Below are 8,909 nucleotides of genomic sequence, written 5' to 3'. Positions count from 1 at the left end.
TGGAGGGCCCCGTTTTCAATTTGAAGGAGGGACACCTGAGCATTCTGTGTTAACAATTTAAGACAGTTCCGTCAACGTAAGGAATATTTATAAACATATTTTAATGTTTTCCGTTATTTTGTGCTTGAGAAATATTTGATGATGGCATGTGCAGTTTATATAAAAATTCATTTAAGTAGTTATCGCCTCAAATTTCGTTTTAATTTCGGTTCGCTGAAATTATTTCAAGTAAAGAGTATTAAAAGCGATTTCAAAACAAAAAAAACATGAGCTTAACTTTTATTGACTATAGTAACATTTATTTCTTGTGTATTTTTGGGGGGTAGTCGTTTGTTGGTTTTTCTGCTAAATACTCATTCTAAATAATATCGAGGAAATGTCGAAAAACAAAGAAACAAAAACAGTTTTGAAAAATAATGAAGCTTTACTTACTTTAGTAAAATAATCCGAAACCGCAAAATGAGATATTAAAAATGTAAAAACGTAATTACTTTCGTTTTTTAAAGCAAAGAATCGATCTAGATATGAATAAGAAAAAAAATGGCTCCCTTTTCAAGCAGAACAGCTTCGTTTCAGTTTTACAGTATTGAACGGTGTAGTATTGCGCCGTCTGATTCTGGGTTGTACGATTGTAATGTAAAGAACACACAGAAACGGTTGTAATCAACTGAATTACTCATAGTACACTGACAAAAAGCTTAAACAGATATGTAAATAAATAAAAATAAAACGGTTATGTAAATGTTTTTAAAAGACACGTAATCACGTGAGCAGGAATTTTTTAACTTCTTTTGACACGATAATAAGGAACGTAATTATTTTTTATTATTTATCTATTTATCTATTTTAGAAGGAGTGTCACGTGCAAGGGGAGAAGGAAAAAACAGAGACATGTAAAATTTGTGTCGAGAATTTTCTAACGTTCCGACTTTTGGGGGGGCTTTCACTTTAATAAGAACGTGAATTTATGAGGTGAATTTATTCGGCACAATATGATTCAACTAAAAAAAAAGCTTATGGGAATTAAGATTAAAGTTCAGGTGTTATTGTGGACCCTCACCCCTTTTAAAAAACCTTGTTAAACTTTTTGACATACTTACATTCTATGGAGGTCAGACGGGAACGGACACCCAATAATTTTATTATACCATATTTCTTCAAACTGAAACATAATTATCAAAGTAAACTTACGCAAATAGATATGAAAAGTATTTGTTAAAGTTTGTGCCAGTTTTCCATGGAGTACATGCGCGAACGCAGACCCCCACATTTTTATTATACCATCCCTATAAAAGTTGAAACATACTTATCAAAGTATTCTTATGTACATCTATATCAAAATCCCTTGTAAATGTTTTTTTTTTCATTTTTTTTTTCCATAGCTTGGGGGACAGCCGCGAACGCAGACCCCACAATTTTTATGAACCACCGTTCTGCCAGATTAAACATACCTATTCCTGATCCTCGATACATCTTCTATCATTATATGTAATTCGTTTTTTTAAATAGTCAACCATATGGGAGCCTATTCGGGACCACACACACACACGCACACACACACACGCACATACGTTCAGCTTTATAGTATATATATATATATATATATATATTCATATATACATATATATATTATTGAATATCTTTAATTCTTAAAATTACATGAAAAAGACTTATTAAATTTTTATATTTTTTATTATTCGTTGGAAAACTATTTAGTCAGTAAGTCATTTAATTACCCGCAATCACAATATCAACTTTCTTGTTTGCATTTATAATAGACCTATAGGTTATTTAAGGGATCATCGGTTGTTTACTATGACACATTCTTTCGAGCATGTAATAAATGTACATTAAATCATGACTCCCCAAAAGTGTTGATAAGACACCACCTCTCTTAATCCCCAAGAACAAAATATGTTCGAGACATTGGATCTAGTTTCCTGATATATTTGGCTTACCTATTCACGTTATTAAAAATGTAGTCCATACCTGCGAGATTTATCCCGAAATTCAAAATGGATATATTTCTTAATTTACCCGTGTTGTAGTTATACGGTTAGGATTAAGCTATTATATTACTTATCACCCCTACTATTATTAGTACTTTATATATTTCGATACTTTTTTATTTATTAAACATATATGAAAGTCAAAAAAATTGTATATATATATATATATATATATATATATATATATGTATATATATATATGAAATTTGTTTTTTTTTTATTAATACAGTTTATACATCACTAATATTGTTTTTGATTTCTTTTGTTTAAATATTCTAGTTAATTTTATACGATGTTATTAAAAAAAAATGTCCATCCTCAATTTTTATATCTAAATCCAGAAATATAGCCTGTGTTCCTCTATGTTTACAATTTAATTCTAACTGATTGGATATATGAAATGTTCATTTTTTTCAAATACCTCGTTATCGTTTACATATATAACGTAGTCAATAAATCTCCTACACCCATGAAAATTATATGTTTTAGATACATCATTTGTTTAATTTGTGATAACATGTATATATACTCCAGTCTATGTAAATAAACTTTTGCCGAAAATGGCGCAGGATCTAACCCCACTATATTTTTAAGTAATATTTTATTTACTATTTCAAAATAACTTTCTTTAATAAGATGACTTCTAAGGATTTTTAAAATACCTTTGGAAACACTAGTTTTGCTATTTTTATTTTTACACCAGAAAGGTTTAGATTTTTAAACATCTATTTATTTACCATTAAAACCTTCAAAGGCTAGATCTACAATATTGTTTAAGTATTTCGTGTGGATTTTTAGTATACAACGTATTAAAATAATAAGTCGCTTTGACTTTGCTTTTCTTCTAGAATTTATGTTATCTAATCTTTCTTTTACTGGTTGTAAATTATTTATCACCCAAAATAAATTTAGATTACTACAATATTTTCTTTTCTGATAGAAATTATTCTTTTGATTAAATAATTAATTTCAAACACTTTAGATATCGCTTTACTTAAAGGTTTAGTAATGCAAGCCTTTGAGACGACAATAAACCATCTCTACCTTGGTGTTTGTACATTTAAGGTTTCCAGTACATACATGGACGTTTATTATTTTTTTCTTCTTACTTAGGTCCTACTTTATCACTAATAATGCTATTATTAAGAATAATGCTATCTAAATTAATATTACTTAATTTATAGGTACCTGAAATTTTTCCTATAAACATTATTCTAACAATGAACACTGCATACATTTTATTACATATAAAAACTATATTATCTGCTGCTTTACCAATGGAAACTATTACAACCTTATCTTGAAGTATTTTAAGTTCAACAAGTATTTCCGAATTTTTAAGAAGAGTATTAGTTTTTTCGGGCCCTTATTTTTTTATGCGGTCAACCTTTTATTTACGGATTCAAGTATATTATTCTTCCAGCATCAACGCAGACTGTAATAATTTATATTTGTTTACAATAGACATAATAAAACTATCTAGTGCTTTTGTTACTTATTTAACGCATTTAGGTTCACTATACTTTGGATCTTTACTTATGTTTTTTTTTAACTTAGAATTTTTACTATCGTTATATTACCTGTAATTATATGTTTTATCTCATTATTACAGAAAGAGGAGGAATTACATTCACATTCTGGAATATTTATAATAGTATAACTTATATTATCATGTTTATATATATATATATATATATATATATATATATATATATATATATATATATATATATATATATATATATGATTGTTGAGCTGGATTAAATCCGACAATATGAAATAAAATGGAGGTGGAAGGACCTGAATACTCAACGGTTTATGGCGGGCTTTTTCAAGAGGGATAGTCACTGACGAGAGATCGGAAGATTTGGGGCTATATATAATGACGGGGGAGAGCAGCATGTTTTCTTTATGTAAATTAGATGTCTATATACATATATACATTTTATGAGAGAAAATAATTAATTAGAGTAAACTAGCATTGCGGATTACGTATAAAAGTTAAAATATCGTAGAGAATTAAAAAAAAATTGCGTCTGGTAATATAACCGTGATAGATTAAGTAAATACAATGAAATGAGATTAGGAAGGAAGTTTTAAAAGCATATATATATATATATATATATATATATAAAAGCATATATATATATATATAAAATATATATATAAAATATATATATAAAATATATAAATATATAAATATATAAAATATATATATAAAATATAAATAAAAAAATATTATATATATAAATATATTATAAATATTATTATATATTATAAATTATATATATATATATTATATATTATATATTAAATATATTATTATATATTAAATATATATATTATATATATATTAAATATATATATATTAAATATATATATTATATATATATATATATATATATATATTATATATTAAATATATATATATATATATATTATATATTAAATATATATATATATATATTATATATTAAATATATTATAAATATTATTATATATTAAAAAAAATATTATATATATAAATATATTATAAATATTATATATATAAATATATTATAAATATTATTATATTATAAATATATATAAATATATTATTAAAAAAATATTATATATATAAATAAAATATAAATATATAAAATATATATATAAAATATATAAATATATAAAATATATATATAAAATATATATATAAAATATATATATAAAAGCATATATATATATATATATATATATATATAAAGCATATATATATATATATATATATATATATATATATATATATATGAAATAAAGTGGAGATGAAAGGACCTGAATACTCAACGTTTCGCCCGATTTATGCGGGCTTCTTCAAAAGGGATGGTCATTGAGGAGAAAGTCGGAGGATTGGGGCTATATATAATGATGGGGCAGAGCAGAGTGTTTACCTTATGTAAATTAGATGTCATATATACATGTATATACATTTTATGAGAGAAAATAAATTATAGTAAACTAGTGTGGTGGATTACGTCTAAAAATTAAAATATCGTAGAGATTAAAAAATTTTGCTGTAAAAAAAACTGTAATTAAATGGTTTATCACAATAGTATTAATAGCAATTTATCTTCATCCAATTTTAATTTATCTTTTCAGTTCTTATTATCTATTTTATTTTAATTTTTCATCATCTTTTCCATCATCATGTGTAATATCTTTAGCTCTATTGTGCTAATTGTTATCAATTCATCAATTTATCGAAATTCCGTGCATTCATATTTTAATATTTTGACTTTAGTAGTTCTACATCAGCTTTGTTTAATTTAAAACTTATAATTCTAACAGTATCTTTCTTATAACAATCTTAGTAAAATTTCTCACTTAGTTTTCTCCAACTTAATATTTTGATTAAATTATCTTCTTTATGACAATCTCTCTTAAACTTCTCACTTAGTTTTCTTCAACTTTATATTTTGATTAAATATATTTTAATCCATCCTACTAAAATGAAGATAATTAGTTTCGTTTCTATATAATAAATTTATGATCTAATACTTTACATTTTATTGAACAATTTAATAACTTAGTATTAATGTATTTATTTACTTCCCCACCAAAGCAAATTAGGCACAAGGCCGTTTAGCTCCCCTAAAAGTAGGCAAAAAGGGGGCACTCTGGTTACCAAAAATAATAATTCTCCCAGTATAGAGGGTGTCCCCTCTATTGACTGGTACAAATTATCTTAAGAAGAACAGATACTACACTGAAGAACAGATACTACACTTTGATCCTGGCCCAAAGGCCAAGGTATTTATTTGCTCCCCCACCGAGCAAATTAGGCACAAGGCCGATTTTTAATGTGAGGAGTGAAGGGGAAATGGGGACCAACTCCCCGGGGAGTAGGGGAGCTGGATAGTGACAATTGGTATGAAGGGCTTCCCCTACATTGACCAATGCCTTATATGTGGGGTCACCCCCACGTATGGTCTTTGCTTGCAGTATCTGCCGGAACAGATACTACGCTTTGATCCCGACCCGAAGGCCAAGAACAGCAGAAAAAGGCAAGCCTCTTATTTCCAGACTTACATTAAAACCTCAACATATTCTGGAAATTTGTATCTTAAGGATTATAAGTTCATTCGTATACGTATGGCAAGGGGAATTTTTCCATCTGAAGAGTAGCTATTTTGAAATATTTTTAAATGATGTAATAATTAAAATTGTCCAAATAGTTATGACACAACGGAAACGCATAAAACAGTACACAATATGATGTTCTCATTTTATATTTTGTTATCTTGATTTTTTTAAATATATATATATATATATATATATATATATATATATATATATATATATATATATTAGAGCACATAAATACACACCTTTATACTTTTCACTTTCACAAATCTGAAAAGAGGGATAGCATCTTAGATATCGATGAAAATTCTAATACGGTTAAGGATGGTGAATATTAAAAATATGATGATATAGCTAAATTATATAGGAAATTGTATATATATATATATATATATATATATTTATATATATACAGCACTTAGAATTTCCAAATTGCCACCCATCTGGTACTAACCAGACTGAACGTTGCTTAACTTCGGTGATATGACGAGAATCGGTATTTATAGAAAGAGAGAAAGAGGAAAAAGAGAGAGAAATATATATTAAATGTTTATATAGAATATATATATATATATATATATATACAGAGAGAGAGAGAGAGAGAACAAATTAAGTTATGTGTTCATCAACATTTCGTCTTTATATCGAGACATTCTCTTGATGAAACGTTGATGCGCACATACCTTGGTTTGTTTCTTTTTTATTCCTCTATTTCATCGTAATACTGTTACATGATACGGGCTGTCCCCTTTTCATGTAAGTAAAAAAAGGGAATTAGTTAAATGTAAATATGAAATAGGATAGTCAAGTATTCGAACTTTCGAAGCAAGATTTGGAATTGAAAATTCCAATCATAAGTTAAAATAAATACAGAATGTTATTGAAATAAAGAATGCGGAATTGCAATTGTTTAGTTTACATATCTGTATATGGAAAAGGAAAGTAATAATGAAATTTGTTTCCGTGAAAATTAAAATAAGGAATTTAATAATCAATTGAAATTGTAAACATATTTTGTAAAGAGGTTATTTGAAAAATAGGTTACTGAACTCGGGGTTATGTCAAGTTTGGCAACGTGACGATGTCATCACATGACTGATCACAGGAAACATGAGTTGGAACGTGCTTCATGAGCACATGTTTAATCATGCGATGACGTGACGAGTTCTCAATATAGGTAGAGTTTTAGATGCAGTCTGGGAGAAGGGGAGAAGAGTCGGAGAGAAGCAGAGAGGTTCAGACCGATTCTCTGTCAGAATAAAGGCACCTTCTAGAAGTGAGAGGGTTTTAGAAATAACCATGTAACCATTTTGAATCCCAGAGATAAAATCATGTCCGACCGGTCGAAGATGAAATAAAGGACGTCAACAGGTGTTTTTGAATATGCGCCTCCGTGGTGTTATTCAACAGAAAAGGTATTGTCCATTTATATTATAAGGACTTTGTGAAAATCATCATCTCAAAAATAGGTAAGAAATATACGTACCAATATTTATAGAAACACTCCCGTTCATACAGAACTGTCTCTCTCTCTATATATATACCTGTTTATGTCTCCAATATGCTATCTCTTACAAGATGAACATCTAAAGACATATGAACACTCAACGCATGAACATTCCTAAGACTGTCTCTATCACTCTAAGACTCTAATCTCTCTCACTAAGACTCTCACAAATATGAACAACAACAAATAACATCAGTCCTCTTCGAATAAGAATTACATAACAATACTATTTCCATTATTCTCATCATATACATAAACAAGTGAAGCATGCATGGACACCCTTGTGTGCACAATGAATGACGCATATAAAAAGGACTAAGTTCAGAATTTGCCCGCCTATTAGTCCCAAAAGTCCCACTTGGACGGCAAATCCCGTGAAAATGAACAAACGGTGCAGTTTTAGGTCAAAGTCAATCATTTGCCCCCTCAAATAACCCCACAAGTCTCCAAGGTCTTACATATTTAAATCTGAGTTCAGCACCATGCAAAACTGTTAAATAAACATACACAAGAAATTTTGGACAAATATGGTAAAACAGTCCCAAAAATGAAGTGTTTTTATTAGCATTCATAGAGACCCTGGGACACACCCAAGAGTTATCGCGAAGTACAGACAAACAAAATCATATAGAAATCAGTTAGTTAAACCTTTTCAGAAAGTTATATAAAAAAATTCAAGGCATCAATATTATTTTTTTAATAAGCACAAAAGTGTCAATTTTAGCCATTTAACACCGAAAGGCAACCCTAGGGTGGCAACCGGAGTTTTCCCCGAAAATCCGTTTTGTTACTTTTTTTACGCGTATCATATTTAATGTTTGTGCAAAATTTTCAAAATTTCCAAAGCGTATTTATTAAGAAAAGTGTGGAAAGACGAACTGACAAGGGTGAAGGCCCACTCTCTTTTTGTTGGAGACCTGCATATATATATACATATATATATATATATATATATATATATATATATATATATATATATATATATATATATCCCTATCTCCCTCTATCTTTTTCCTCTCTCTTTACATATATCTTTCTCTCTATCTACATCTCTCTCTTTCTCTCTCTTTCTCTCTCTCTCTCTCTATATATATATATATATATATATATATATATATATGTATATATACAAAGTTTTCGTAAATAAATGGTATGACGCGGAAATATATACGAATGTGCTTGAATAAGCATAAATAAAAGGCTTAATACAATTTGCATACAGCATCAGTAACTCGTGAATATGTGGTTCCTGATCACAGGAAACATGAGTTGGA

The 8,909-nt window shown here is 27.8% G+C and overlaps 1 pseudogene; it reads right to left on the bottom strand.

The window, feature by feature from the left end:
- Positions 1–5,637: 5,637 nt before the first annotated feature.
- On the bottom strand, positions 5,638–5,803 carry LOC145294434 (U2 spliceosomal RNA; annotated as a pseudogene).
- Between the last annotated feature and the right edge of the window lie 3,106 nt (positions 5,804–8,909).

The sequence above is a fragment of the Euprymna scolopes genome, chromosome 15 (assembly GCF_053919585.1).
Source record: "Euprymna scolopes isolate OS-2025 chromosome 15, ASM5391958v1, whole genome shotgun sequence".
Taxonomy (NCBI): Eukaryota; Metazoa; Mollusca; class Cephalopoda; order Sepiida; family Sepiolidae; genus Euprymna; species Euprymna scolopes.
Note: the sequence above shows the minus strand (reverse complement) of the source record. Positions and strands in the feature narration are given on the sequence as shown.